Source organism: Phymastichus coffea, unplaced genomic scaffold (genome assembly GCF_024137745.1).
Source record: "Phymastichus coffea isolate CEN01 unplaced genomic scaffold, Cenicafe_Pcof_1.1 PCOF00083, whole genome shotgun sequence".
In the NCBI taxonomy this organism is placed as follows: Eukaryota; Metazoa; Arthropoda; class Insecta; order Hymenoptera; family Eulophidae; genus Phymastichus; species Phymastichus coffea.
Genome location: NW_026706894.1, coordinates 1,125,730 through 1,141,257, shown reverse-complemented (window position 1 = coordinate 1,141,257; position 15,528 = coordinate 1,125,730). Strand labels below are relative to the sequence as shown.

The 15,528-nt window shown below is 43.1% G+C and overlaps 1 protein-coding gene across 4 annotated transcripts in view; it reads right to left on the bottom strand.

The window, feature by feature from the left end:
- The window catches only part of LOC131668754 (monocarboxylate transporter 10), a 58,385-nt gene extending 45,262 nt beyond the window's left edge, over positions 1 to 13,123 (bottom strand). For all 4 annotated transcript variants that reach the window (XM_058943170.1, XM_058943173.1, XM_058943172.1 and 1 more), the window contains exon 1: positions 12,909 to 13,123. The gene's annotated coding sequence lies outside the window, so the exon portion shown is untranslated. The remainder of the gene's footprint in view (positions 1 to 12,908) is intronic.
- Positions 13,124 to 15,528: the final 2,405 nt, after the last annotated feature.

Below are 15,528 nucleotides of genomic sequence, written 5' to 3'. Positions count from 1 at the left end.
TAAATGTGATTTCAGTAACCATCATGAAGTGCAAAAGCACTGCTCAAAATTACATACATGCGACCATTTAAACTACCAAGCGGACTCGTTTCGGCTTGGCTTGCATAAATCATTTGACCATTGGAGCGATGCGAGAATGAAAGCAAAAATAGACCCATTGAAAATCACCCGCAAAAGCGCAATAAAGGTCAGACAGGCGAGGATCGAATTCAGGCAAATAATTGACGATCCGATGCTCTTTTAAGACAATCGCGTGCTGCCAAGATAGATACATCAATAATAGACAACTTGAAGCTTAATAAATGCTTTGCTCTTTTTTGGGGTTAAAAGCGAAATTTTTAATCTGAAGCCTATATACACGAAATGGGTCTTTGGAATCAATATCGCCGCGTCCAAGAGAAGGAGAGAGAGAGAGAGTTAGGAATTGCCTTGGAGGGACTTTTTTCGTACTGCTCCATTTTTTTTTCTATAGCGAAAACGGAAGAAAGAACATCTCAATGTCTCTCGGCAGGAGCTGCCGCCGTACGATATACATCTCGTATCGATTCCACACGACGCAGGCAAGGCACACATTCTTTACAAGCCGGGTAGTATCTTCTTTTTTTCTTCGCTTATTTTTCTCGATATCGCCAAGAGAGAGAGAGAGAGAGAGAGAGAGAGAGAGAGAGAGAGAGAGAGAGAGAGAGAGAGAGAGAGAGAGAGAGAGAGAAAGGGAGAGAAAGACGCTGGCGCGTTCGACGATATCGATTGTCTACGTCCTGCGAGACATCATCGCCACTTCTTCGGGATTACAATTGGTGAACGGATATGTGTGCGAGGGTAACGCGCACTTTCACGGTGTAGTCGTCGCATCTCCGATAGAACTCGTTTCTGCTTGTTCGACCCTCCCCTTCCCTGTGCAAAAGTCGCATGTCAAAGTAGCTTTTAAACTGGCGATCCACCGTGGTTAGTCAAATATTGTGATTCGTGTAAAACGGGAGATGTACTTGTACGTTCGTTTGCTGAAATAGCCGGTTCGTGGAAGTTGTCGTCAAGGTATATTTAATATTTTAACGAACTGTTTATAGTATCAAGTGACGTTCAAAACTACATTAAAACGAAGGGAAATTCCAGTATATCACAGGTTTTAATTGTCGTGATATTTATGCATTTTCGCATCGCTTAATTCAGCAAATCAGGTCGATTCGCGAACAGCGCTGCATCGATTCCGAATAAATATCCATAAAAGTGCGGAGGTTTAATTAGTCCCCCTCTGCCCGTTTTTCTCGGCACATTTACGCGTCACGCGGCTAATTGATATGGTAATTAATTTCACGCACTGCCGATATCATTGAGAAGAGGACAATAAGATCTGAAAGGCGGCAGCTTACAATAAAGCGTTCGAAATAAAAAAAGCTCGGCGAGCTTTAATGTAGACTGTAGATAGTCGTGCAGTAGCAGTTGTTTGGCGTTGCTCAACGACGACAAGCTTAGCGTTGTCAGGCGCGCGCACGCCTAATAAACACCGGGCATCCGACCATAAAAACTTGTAACGACCGTTATCCCTCGGATTGTCGTTCTCTCTCTCTCTCTTTCTCTCCTCCAATTATGTCCCCGGCCGCGCGGAATACACGTTTAATTTGAGCGCCAAAAGCGAACAAACCGTTGACTCTTGTCCCTTCGTTCGTGCGCGTCTATTCCGTAACGATTTTCCTTCGGTCCGTCGAATGGATCGAGCCAGCGCATTTGTTTTTGATCGATTCTGTAGGGCAACAATCGCACCGCGAAGGAAGCGTACGCGAGCGGTATATATGTATTTCTTTTCGACGAAAGCCCATTGCGGCAATTGAATATTCGATGTAGCGCGCGGTATAACTGCTGATTTGGACGCCAACTGAACCGAAAGGCCACGTATATACACAGTACGATTCGCACAACTAATTAATTGGATTTCAAGTTTACTCGCGTGACTATTTAGTGCGCGCGTGCGCACTGGAATCGACGCCTTTTCGTCCAACCGCGCAATCTGATTCCCAATGTAACCCGGTTACAGATGGACATCACTGCAGATAGTCGCTGAGCTGTCGCTGCAAAATGCAGGAAGCCCCGATTGCGGTGCCGCTGTATTATTGCAGTCTCCGCGCAAGGAAAGCGAAAATAATTCCCGGAACACGACGGAAGCTCGAACCAAGTGGCCATTATCCCCGCAACAGAGCGCGAGGGAGAATTAACTTAGTTTACCGAGGCGGCAAAGCTCCTCTCTCCACTCTTCGACGTTGGCAATTGTTCTGCGCTGCGTGCTACACGCGTCGACCCGTTTCTCCCACCGTATGGCCCCGAAGCGCAATAAGAAAAAGGACGCTTCGCTCCCTGCTTTCCTTTTTAATTGAGTTTCGGCTTTGCAGTCAGTAGGGAAAAACAGGAGGCAGGGTCCCATGTAGCCGCGCTAATATTTTATAAAGCGCGATGATGTTTAATGAAATGACAAGAGAGGCAGAGAGGAGGAAGAGTCGGGCTGTGCTTCAATTATTTAGAGTATTTTGGGGATTCGGGCTACAGCAGGCCGCGCTGGCCGACGGCCTTGTGCTTCGCTTGCTGCAGCTACGCGTGTATCTTTTACCCACTTATCGGCTTAAAAAAGGGGAGGCCCGCTCGAATGAAAATGAGATTGCGCCCTAATTACATGCCCTCTGCTGGATTTTCTTTTCTCTTGCCGTTGCTGATTGAGAGAGCCTTTTCTCCCCGCCCTCTCTCTCTCTCTCTCTCTCTCTCTCTCTTCTCTCCGGTTCATTTTTTTTCTTTTCTTTTGGATTTATTTATTGCGCTCCTACTAACTCCAGATATTCGACTTTTCGTTTTTAGCTTATGGGATTTAAATTGTTCGGCCGCGTTGTGAAATCCCATATATTTTTTAATGATGGATTTTAACGTCAACGTGTTATTTATTAAATACATTAAGCATTCACCGAGGCAACAATAACGACGAAATTTCAATTCGAAAGCCCAGAGAAACAAAGAACAAATATTATCGATGCGATTGGCATTTTACGCAGGTGTGCGTATCCCGAAATCGGGAGAAATAAAAAGAAAAAAAGCACGCGCACGCACAAAAGAAAAAATAATCAGAAAATTGAAAGGCACGAAAAAATACCGATAGAAGGGGGGCAGCTTACGCGTATGCTTCAGCCACTGACATTTCGATAGCTTATCGGCCGACAATTACCGTAAAGAATAGCGGCAAGGCATTTCTTTTTTTACCGTGTTCCAACGCGCGCGTCAATACTTACTCGCAGCGAAAACCATTACACGTGATAGGAGGGTTTTCAAAATAAAGAGAAAAAGCAAGTAGGGACGCTCGATATCAGAGAGAGCGAGAGAGTATGGCGTGCCAGTTTTGCGTGTGTTTGGTCCGTAGGCCGCGCGTACTGGAAAAAGAAAAGCCCGAGGCACCGACGACGAGGCGTATATCTATCTGCTTTTTTTTCGTCTCTCTCTCTCTCTCTCTCTCTCTCCGCTTCTGTTCCTATATACCTGGGCTGCTGGCAGCAGCTGCGGTCAATTACCAAGAGCGCGCTTCTTGAAGCTTGAGCACGGCCACGAATACATTATCTCTCCATTGCTTCAGAATTACGCACGCCCAGACGTCGCGTACATCGAGGAGACTTTTCGTTTTCTTTATGCTCTTTTTTTATTTTCTTTTCGAAGGAAAAGAAAGGAAAAAGTTCTGATCGCTCGCACGGCGAAGTTTTTTTTCTTCTCCATTAAGTACGAAGATACTCGGCGCGATTACGCTCGAGAGAAGGTGTAGTTTAGCCCGATGTCGGAATCATCTACTCCGTTGTTTTTCACTTTTCCGTCTTTTCTTTCTATCGGCTTACTTGATTGAGCTCCTGCACCGTGGCACTCGCAGCTGCTTATATAAAATTTCTCACTCGATACACGCCGAAAAACTATTCAAGATGAATAGCGATGCTGAGTATTATTATTTATTTATCATCCCTTGCCAATAAATGAATTATAGTACGCGACATAAAAGTTTCCACATAAATCCGAATAGAGATACGTGGAAGCGTTATACCAATTGTAGTTGAAAAACGGTATTTTTAAATGACAAAGAGCCACCTTACTTGCAAAGTCTGAAGCATCACGCACTAAAATGAAAAACCGATCCGCGCCGAGTAAAGAGATATTCTAGCTTTCAAATGATACATAAATTCGCTTGGACCAATCGGCGGGCGAGCTGTTAATCCAACGAAAGTACATCGCACTCGAAGAGCAAGCGAGTGACAGAGAGGGAGTTGGAATTGAAACGCGATTCGTCGCCACAGTTAACTCTTGCAGAGAGTAGATAGATATATACGCGGTAATACCGGCTTCGAGGGCGTGTTAAACTCGAGCAGCGACAATGGGCATCGCGCACTTTCACGTGTCGCGCGCGCAGACGAGCCATTAGAGTCGGGAAATGACAGAGGACCGTCTCTGCTTGTAATAAACACAAATATCGACGCGTACGGCCTTGAAATGAAAAAGGTGGCTGCACTGCCCTCCAGGCGGTCAATACAGCGAGAGATTCCTCTCGCCTGGATTAATTGTTCTTTCGGTGGCAGGAAAATAGCTCGCGGGGCACGTTAGCCGCGCGGTGTCAACTTGTCATTTTTGCCCCACCTTTGGGCACCGCACTGAATCCGATGGTCAATTCTTTTCGAGACTGACTTTTGACTCATACTTTGCGATACGAATCGTCTCACTGTGTGGGCGCGCGTACGCGTATGGACACTTAGCGGCTCCGCGAGGCCATGCACACGCATAAAGATCGATGCGTAATCTCTTCGCGAGGACGTGGCTGGACGTAAAAAGTTTTTCGATCTCCGAGGAGCTACTCCCGTAACGTTAGAGACCTGCTTATTATGCGCGTCGTTGATAGTATGGAAAACGCGTGCTTCGGTTTTCACGTAAAGACAAAAAAGAGAATAAGCGTTAAATAAAGTGTAAGAAAGAGTGTACATCGAACCGATACATTCTGTTCTTCCACGACTTCGAAATCAAATATGCGAAAAAGAAAATTTCCTCGGCTACAAAAGACAATTTCTTTTATGAGCTCTAATTTATCTACGCAGTTTAGAGATTCGTGTGTGCAGCGTATCTTGCTCATTCGTTCATTTTATGCGTTTATGATCTACAAGCCTATTTCGAGCTCCGATTATTTATGGCCCCCTAATAAAAAAAGATCCGTACAAGTCCCTCGCTATTTTTGGCACCACTTAACTGACGGCTACCTTTTCCCACGCGTACCTCTACAAATTGTCTATTTCCTACCTACCCTTCCTATTTTTTTTAATCAATGGAAATTAGTTTTTCCAAATATTGTAAGCTCCTAGCTATCCAGCGTCGAGTCTGCTGCGACAGACTGAAAACAGATTCTCGCTAAGCGTTCAGATAGCAACAACTCAGCTTTGCTGTGTTCTTTACAACATAATTTTACACAGTCAATTTGTACCTAGTTTACTTAAATTAAAAAACTGACTTTTCCATTTATTTCATCTTTTATCTCGCCCGTTCGTCATTAAGTTAACGTGCTGCTCGCGGAATGAAAAAAAAAATTAATTTGAATAGATATATTTCCGATGACGACAAAACGCATTTGTTTGTTACATTTACAGGCAGATTGCAGACTTGGCTTCACTTCACAACTGATTGGCACAACGTCAAATGAAACAACAACAACAAAAAATCCAGCAGAATGGCTAATAACGGCGAGAGAGCAGTATCCAGCGAAGATTGCAGTAATTTTTCAATCAACTCGGGGAGCTTTGGCAGCGAGTGGCGCGGGCAAGACGGCTTTATCCTCGCGCCTGACTTGGCTCGCAAATAACTTGTCGGGGGGTTCTTCGCCAGCGTCATAATAAAGGACTTACAAGCCTCGCGCCCGTTCGCGGTCTCTGAAGCTGGAATTTTTTAATTTGCAAGCGAAATTTCGATGACGATAATCCAGCCGCGCGACGATCGCTGAATTTTGCGCTCGCCGAGCCGCAGCGCTTTTTGCGCGGGCACGTCAAAGGCGAGAGCGAGCTGCATTATATCCGCGATGCCGTCGGGGCTGCAGCTTTGAAGCTCGTCGATTTGCGCGTTATATTTCCATGCCAAAGTTGCCCGCCCGCCCCGGCGCTGCTATGCTCCAAAGTTACGAGAGAGAGAGAGAGAGAGAGAGAGAGAGAGAGAGAGAGAGACTGATACTGTGGCGAAATTAGGTTGATCCGAGCGCCTCTGACGTTACGTTGCCTCGATGCGAAGATTAAAGCCCTTCGCCACTGTTCGCACGACGCTGTTATCCAAAAGCCCGCGGTCGTCTCTCTTTCTTCCACTTTTCCGTGCTCCCGCGCCAACTGCGAGAATGGCATTGAAATTTGCTTTGCCGGCCCCATATACGATTCGTCAGTCGATAGCAAAGAGGATGTTTTATCAAGTTCAAATTGGATTTGAACTCGTGCGCGCGTTGCAATCATATGGTGTGTGTGTGTGTGTGTGTGTGTGTGTGTATCTCGCGCATCGTATTCAAATCCCTCAAGAGTATGAATATATATAAGGACATTTCAGTCGAGCAGATATCGCTACGTTTGTCTCGTTTGCGATTCTGTACCACGAGAGTATTCTCTGGATAAGGTTCAATGGTGCGCCTGTATATCTTCAATTATTCAAAATTGCTGACGACAGTGTCATAAAAATACTATGCAGATGTAACAATTACTTTTTATCGCCGTTGTATACTTCGTTAAATATCAATCGCGTTGATAAACTTATTCACGAAATGTAGTAGTCGATGATTCACGGATTGATCAACTAATAACCCAACGTCAAACGAGGAAGGAAGAAAAATGAACGAATTTTTTATCAGTTTTTTTTTTATGAGGTGGGCGCGGCTGCTGAAAAATGCAGCGCTTGAACGGAAGACCCAGCGTGCCGCACACGCGAAGCGGCTAAGCCTCAAAGTGTGACGTATGTCGACCTTTAACGTGCGCATGTACACACAGGCGCATCATCATACATGGGGTTTGAGTTCTATGTGTGCAAGCCTCGGGCCAAAGTGTTCGTCAGCCACGACGTCGGCGACGGTGAAGTTCGATTAGAAGACGACACACGCGCGGGTCTTGGGATGTTGCTGCCCGGCACGCACTGGAAATGCGCCAAAGCGAAGGGCTTTCAGGGCGCACACTTCAAAATACATGGACGCTATATACGCAAATATGTGTCGCATTGCGCTCAAGATTCCTCGGCCTGACCCTCGTGCGACAACCTTTTGCTCTCTGTCGATTCCCGTACCTCTTTTATCTCGCAGTTTTCGATCGAATCCTCTTTCCTTTGTTTTCGAGGTCGGTGCACGCGCTTTTCTTATACGCTCTCAGACGATGCTAGATAGAGAAGAAACATTCGTTGCTTGGATATCGGAATTAACTTTGTGATTGGAAAGCGTCGAAATAGCTTTTTCTTAGGTGTTTACGTTACTCGATTACTTTTACATCAGGTATTTGTTGTCTTTGTTGCCGGAATTTCTTTTTATTTTAAACAATGTGAACTGCCTATTATAAATAAAAAATTAATTCCAGTTTTGGAATTTTATAATATTAGAATTTTCCTTTCGTTTCCGAAATGATAAATCAATGAACTTATTTGATAGCATCGTTTGAATACTTAAGTTATCCAAGTATTCCGAGCTTTCTTGCTTAAACAATTAGTACGTTCCCAATGAAAATTCAGCTAATAAAGAGATCGAAACTACGCGATCTTTGAAAAAGTTTTGTTCACAAATATTTCCACTGTAATTATTTATGGTTATTCGCCATTTCGCTAAATAAATGAAAACAGCAAACACACATTTTTACAACTAAGAAAACGAGTTCTGAGTAAATAAAATTTAAAGCTGTTAGAGTAAAAGGATTATGAAAAAACTTGCAGATGTCACTGGCGCCCGACCTAACTCGACTCGTTCTACTTAGCATTTTCTAGCGCAATATTAGGCACGTAAGCCGGAGTAGAATTCATCATTGCGCAATTCAGCGGTGCGCAAGTATTGAGAGAAATGTGGAAAAGCGCGAGCCTCGAATAATCGAGCTATTCTAACAGGTCCTCGCCGCGTCGCCGGACAATCCAAGCACTCTAGCGAAGCATCTAATAAAAGCCGTCAGTTTCGCACTACCTGCCGTATTATTAGCCAGGCAGACGATATCGTTTTGGACAGTCAGGCGATACGTCGTTTGTCGTTTCCTTTTCTTTTGCTCGCGCTGCGACCTTTTACGCGGGCGCGTTCGCTTTTACGAGCAGCAGCCAATCGAAGCGCGCGCGGCCCTCGCCGTATTTTTATCGCCTCATGCGCGCGCGTTCTAAAGCTCAACGCGCCAGAGCAATCCGGTATCTAATTAGACGAGCGCGCGACTTTTAGCTCGCCGCGCCGCTCATCAGCTGAAACGCACTCTTCTCTGTCCGAGGTCTAGCGCTGATTGTAATCGCGTTCGCTCCAAGATTTATCGGCGGATGCTGCCGTTTGTGGCCTATTGAGAGAGGCACAGACCTTTGTTTCGCGTTAACAGGGGACGCGCTCGCCATCATTTTGCTTTTTAGGGGAGGGCACAGGGAAGACCAGTGCATACTCGAAAATTCCTTTTTCTCCTCGTTCTGCGTTCTGCTTGGCTTTCCGGGTTACTTGTTATTTGGCTTTGACAGAATCTGAGAGATGGCCGTTTTTTGTGCTGCATGTTGAATTTGTTTTTGTTATGCGTTCGTTAGTTGAATAGAGATAACGTTACCTATCGATATATCCGATATATATATATATATATATATATATATAATTTTAAGCTTACAAGTTTCATTTTTTTATGCCAGCTTAGCTATTGAATTTCTGGTTGCCTAGTTGAATGATGATTATCGATTTATTTATTTTTCATGAACAATGTCCAAAAAATAGGTGACGTAAATATCTCCTACGCAGGCTTCACAATAATCAGTGACATATTTGTTAAATATGAATTGTAATACTTAAAAATGTCAGTATATAAGCTCAATCAAATAATAACATCAACTGAGTTATGATTTACAAGAGCTTTTATTATATAATCCAAACGACTGTGAGATTATCGAATGTCAAATTAGAACAATTTTCAAGAACGTCAAATATCGAACTAATTGATATCCATAGGTAATTAATATGGACTGAATGCTCAGTCAGCGAGCGACATTGTCGGAGTATATTCAACTTAATCAAGAGCTTTCAACACTTGCTGCTGGTAATGAAATTCGTAGACCAGATTGAACTAACATTGTTAACGTTTCAAGAAACTAATTGTCACCAAGCTTTCTCGAAGTTTGCTGAGCAAACAACGCGCGTCGATCGAGCCCTTCTCCTCTCCTCCATCGCCGCGCCAGTCAAGCGACAACTTGTTTTAGTCGGGCATTTTTTTTTTGGATTCACCGTTTTGGCTGCTGCTACATCGACCCGATCTAAAAAATTATCAACGCTCAGTTGTTATTTTTCCCGTATTTTTTAACGCGCGTTCATCTCACACGTTACAATATACTCGAGCAAGGTAGGAACAGGCGGCTAATCTATTACAAATATCTATCGTTTATCTCGGCCATGAGCGTGCTTATTATTCTCCTCTGTTTATCTATTTTAAGCACGCGCGGCTCCATCGAACTTGCCGACCGAACTTTTTTTCTTTTTGCGCTTGACTAAAGAGGAGGCGCGGAGTGGAAACCGCGCGCGGAAACCTGGGGACGGCTAAGTGAAAAACAAATGCGGCGAGACGAGAACTTTTTCATCCCGAACCCAAGAAAAACTTGAATATTCTTATATCCGCGTTACGGACTTCACGCGCGCATGACTTCACCTTTGGTAAATAAGGAAAAGAAACTGACTGACTTATGATTTCTCATTTTGAAGAAAGCCCTAGATGCTTCTCCGGCATGCTTGTTTGCACCTCTAATAATTTTGTTTCACCGCGAATGTATAGTGACTTTGCGAGCTACTTACAGTATAAAGTGGATGTGAAAAAAACTTTTTAAAAAATTTGCTTTCACTACCTTGTACATAAGTTGTATACTACGTTTATTAAAGAGAGAGAGAGAGAGAATGAGAGAGAGTAGAGTTTTCCTATGGGAAGTGAACTGGGGAACTGAATGTAGAAGTGAAAATTAGTGTGAAGAAAATATGTTTTCGAAGAGAGACAAACAAAAATAAAATTCTATATATCGAGACACTGCTGTAAATAAAAATACCATATTTTTATTGAATTTGCATACAATTTTATCGACGTAAAATGAATTTGTGCATTCGAAAATCAGAATTAAAATACAAATTGAATATTTGGCAACTGACGTATACTGATTGAGAAGGAATAAGTATTGTCTGTCAAAATTTTTATCTCAACCCATCAAAACTGTCGTACCGGATTTCTACACAAAAAATTTTATTTTTCATTGATAAAAACAAAAAATAAAAAAAAAAAAAAACTAGAATTTCAAGTGTAGCCTGTCATTCCGGATTTTTTGACGAGAAGTTGCCCGTTGGCAAACAATGAAAAGACATTCGAAGGAGAAAAAAATAAAATTCGTGCGTTCATCTCGCGAGCGACAAAAGAAAGAAATATACGATTGGCAGTGCTAAAAGAAAATGTTGACTGCGCGGTAAATGTAAAATGCGTATATCGCCATGGTAATTCACTTTGGGAGTGTGGCTGCTGGAAACGTAGATGTATACCGGGAGAAGTTTGAATACAGAGTGCGTGGGCTGTGCGCGGCTTTATATATTCTTTCGAGGCACTGCGTGGGAAATAGCGATGGTGAACCCGACGAGAAATGGTAAGTACGAGACGTGAAAAAGCGAGATTTTGAATAAATTTCATCGAGGAAACAAGGGAGTAGACCAACATTACCAAAATAAGACCCCTTTCTCTCCGCGGGCGTCTTTATCGCTCGAGACTCGGCAATTTCCCTTGTCTTTCATTCCTTCTCTTTTCTTCGCTATCCGTTTCTGGCGTTCCAACTTTGTTTCTTTCTCCTGGATTATTCCGCCATTTGATCAACAACACTTCTTTTTCTTCTATTCTTAAGGTTTATGCTTTTTTTTTAATCTTGTCGATATATTTTTGTAACTTCGTATATTTTGTACTATCAGATATCACAATGGTAATTATTCAATAACTTCGGTGTTGCACTAGATATTAACATATAATGTTTCGTTCATTTCAATCTTTAATAGAAAATAAATTTCTCTGATCATATTTAATTTTATTACTCGGAAAGGATCAATTTTTTTTTCTCAATTCAAAATTCTGTTCCGTTCAATTTGATTTTAGAAAGATTTTTTTTAAAGAAAAAAATGTTTTGAAAAAAATTGTAAAAGAACTTTATAATACTTCCAAAAGATTTTCATTGAAACCTCGATATATCCTCTTGAAACTAGATCTTATAAAATTTATTATGAACAAATAAGTTACGTGTTGAAAAAAAAAAGCAAGTTCTTATATATACCTCATGAAAAAAATATCTGCTCCATGTAAGAAGGCTATTTTCAATCTATTCATAGGTAAAATTTTTCAATTCCAAGATTTCTTCTGCCGAGCGCAGTAGTGCATTGGAAAAAGGGCGAAGTTCAAATTGAAAAGAAGATACGAGATAAATGGACAGAATAGGCATTTCCGACGGCATCGTTATCGTTCAATTGCAATGTGCTTGCGATAAAGTCCTTTTCTTTTTTTTTCGAGAACGAGCGAGTAGTTAGCTTTTGAAACTTTGGTAATTTTAATTAATTGAAGGGGAGAAGTTTCGACTGTATTTGGTAGTGAGAGAGAGAGAGAGAGAGAGAGAGAGAGAGAGAGAGAGAGAGAGAGATAGGAAACGTTTTATAGAGCCTCACAATTCCCCTCACCCTTGTGAAAAGTTATTGAGTTAGAAAAACTTTTTATTCCGTCATAAACAAACAGCCTCTGTGAAAGTGTATACGCTTTCATACTAGCACTTCGCCAAGATATTGCTACTTTGGTTGTTCGATATTCCCCCTCCCCCCTCGTCGTCAAATAGTGATACTCGCTAAAGCAATGCTAATCAAATCTCTCGCTTCTTTCTTTCTTCTCGTTAATTTAACCTTTTGCTAGAGTAAGCCAATCTTTTAAAGACCTTATCTTTTACCTCGGAATCCATATGAACCCACATACGTCATGGTGTTAGTTGAACCATCATTGAGGCCCCGCGAGCAACATGTATACGAACACATCGAAGTCTTTTTTATGTTTACGAATAGTAATCCAGGTACTAGCAAAAACCGCGTTAGCTGACTTGCGAACTTGCTTAAAAGGATTGCGCGTTGACTCGCGCTTGCGTATAATTGAAGTGCTGGAAAATCAAGATTCGTCCGAGGTCCCTGAGCGATGGTAAAAAAAGAGTAGGGATGTATCAAATGAATAGAGAGCGAGAGAGAGAGAGAGAGAGAGAAAGCATGAGAAAGGGATGACTTTGATGGCGTTGCCTTAATTATCAGGGATCGGCAGCCTCATTAGCGACAGATCTCTCGGCGAGCGTCAATTTTGCGCTCAGTCATCCGATCGCGACATTTCTAACGTGCGCGGATGATTCGCTCGCCAATTGCGCGTGATCACGATCGCGGACGCGCGTAAATCTTGGTGTCGCCGAGAATGAGAATTCCAGTAGTGGGTACAGCAGTCCGTATGAAAAATCATCATCGAGCAAGGAAGAAGGCTAAGAGTTCGCGATAAGGTTTGAGCGGTAGCCGCTGAATCCCATTACGAAGATAAGCCGTCGCGCGCTCGAAGTGACGGCGATAAATTAGCCCCGCACCTACGGAACTCGATTAGCCGACTCGAGGCTTAACGCACTTAACCGTCGCAAGGACTAGCGTGAAAGAAAGCAAATGGTCATACTCGTCAGCCATCGCCAATGAAACGGGTCCGAGGTCGTGGCGTCCGTTCCAAGCGGTCCAAGCGGTTGTTCCGTTGCCTAGGAGACACACGCACAGGGCGACGCGTGCAAAGATCACGCACAACGGTGGCGAGCTTTCCGCTGGCAAACGCGTACGTCCAGCGGGCAACGAGCGGCGCGAGAGGGAGAGGAGTGCACGCGTGTTGCGAGCAGTAGGAGAGCGGCCGCGCGACTGAGTAACTCGCGCGCGCTCGCGGCGCCGGTACGATCTCCTCCCTCTCTGATTCGCGCCGGCTCGTGCGCTCGCGCGAGCTTCTTTTCCGCTCTCCTTGCCGCGCTATTCTTCTTTTCGCGCGACACCCCCCCACCCCCGGCGGCATGTACAGAGCTTGCGAGCGCTTATCGCCACGAGGCCGACACTTGTCATCGCACGCGCGTGTTCCGTTCGCTTTGTAGGTGGGCCTTTGTAGCGCGGGCAACGGCAACGCGACCCGCTCCGTCGGACAATCCGCACCCGAAATATGCTCGTGTGCTTGCGCGCCGGCTGCGAGCACCTTTGCGGATTGCAAACACTGCGCACCTGTTCTCTGTTGCTGACGAGCTTTCATTTAGCCTGCGAGCTCCTTTTTGAGCTGTCGACTTGTGCCGATTACAATATATTATTCACCATGGAACATGTGCGATTCCGGCAAAACTCAAACATGCGAGGATTCATTGACAATTTTAGATTTGTACGCAAATATATAAATAAATATATTGCTGTTTTTTATATGAACTGTAGAAAATTGGAAGCAATTGTAGTCAAATATTTCGTCATTACTTTGTCAACGTAAATCCGTTCTGTTCCTATGAGAAACCAATTAATCGTATCGAATGTGTTAAGAGGATTTTCAAAGAAAAAACCCATATATCTCAATCAAATAAAACGAACAAACTGGTTAGCAGATTACGATGTACAGCTATCATATGAAGATAAAAAAATTAGCAATTTTCGCGTCGAAAAATGAATATCGAGCAACGTTCTCTCATTCAGATACAATCTAATCCATCTATCGTACAATGCAGTAAACTCCAAAAGTTTCAGCTTTTATACTGTAATACTGCAACGAACAGCTCCAACTCTGGCAGCGCTTATTCAATAGCAATAACAATAATTTTTCAGAAAAGTCAAAGCTGCAGGTTTGAAAAGTGAAAATCTATTATCAACGTAACGAGCATTGCAAGAACAAATAAATGAGTAGTTTTACCTCTCTACCATTTGTAGAACGTATTGAAACTATAACGACTTCGGGGAATGAAGCTTGGTGAAAAAAATTAACACGCGATTAAGCCACATATAAATTAGAAATTTACTTGTCACTCGAGTCAATTTACTCCCGGTAATTATTAACTAAATACAAAGTACAACAAAGTTACTCAAAGGCGCGTTTAGCTTGGCGCGTTTACCGAGCTTTCTCGTTGGTTTAGCCCGCTTGCATTACCATTCTCTATTCAAACGTGTGTCGACCATATACATTCGAACATTTGGTTCAACGGTGTTGACATTAAATTGAAGATTTGTCGTAGAATGAGATTTATGGAATGGATTTCGAGTATTGATTTTCGATCGACCCGGTTATTTTGCCGTTCCCATCAATTCGTTTGGGATTCGGCGCTCGGAAACGTCGAGTTGGATGCCTTTAATTCAAAGCAAGTGTGGGATTCTTTTCTTTCTTATTCTTCGAGGTGAAAGTATCAGTACACAGACATTGTTATTGCAGCGTTAATCACAATAATCTCGCATTGCTGGTAGAATTTCGAAGCGCTCTTTGCAAAACAATAGTCAATATTATTTTACTTTACACAAACCCAACAACCTAACAATCCGAGAGATTTTTCGTTTCGAACCTAAATTATCATTTATATTGTCTTAATTGGCACGAATAGCACCATCAACATTGATCCAAGCAAACAGTGAAAGTCCGTCAAGCGAATGTTTATATCTAATTATTTACAAAGTACAATCGTCAAGATAATAGACAGTATATGCTAAGGCAAAATCATCTTGGCCGTTCTAACCACCCGCATATACAAGTACTGAACAAACGGATAGAGCAGCCATAAGTCCGATGGTCGCGGTCGGAAGCCATAACAGAGTGAGCAAGGACCAAGTAAAGAAAAAAGAGAGTGGAACGAGCACCACAGTCTGACACCGGCACGAACAAAGAGTTTCGAGTGCCTCGAGCGAAGGAAAAAACAAAAAAAAAACAGAATAACACTCGCTCGAGTCGGGAGTTCTTTATTGTTCGGTGAAATTAAGCTTCGCCCTCATTTGTAGAGAAGCTTAGCGTGCGGCGGCAGGTGTGTGTCCTTAGCGAAACGACACCTTGTTAAAAGTAATCGCGCGAGATCTCTGTGTGCGTGCATGTGTGCTACTCACGGTTATTAATGCATTATTCAACGCAAGCCGGTGGCAACGACTGCGCAGCTGCAAGCTCCATCTCAACATTCTTCTTCTGCTCTTCTTTTGCGCCTCCATTCATTGCGATACACAATTCATCATGTCTCGGATGGATTGGCTGTCGTTAAGTTTTTTCATTGCTTTTTTACATCGCGCTTGTTTCATCTTAATGCAGCGTGATT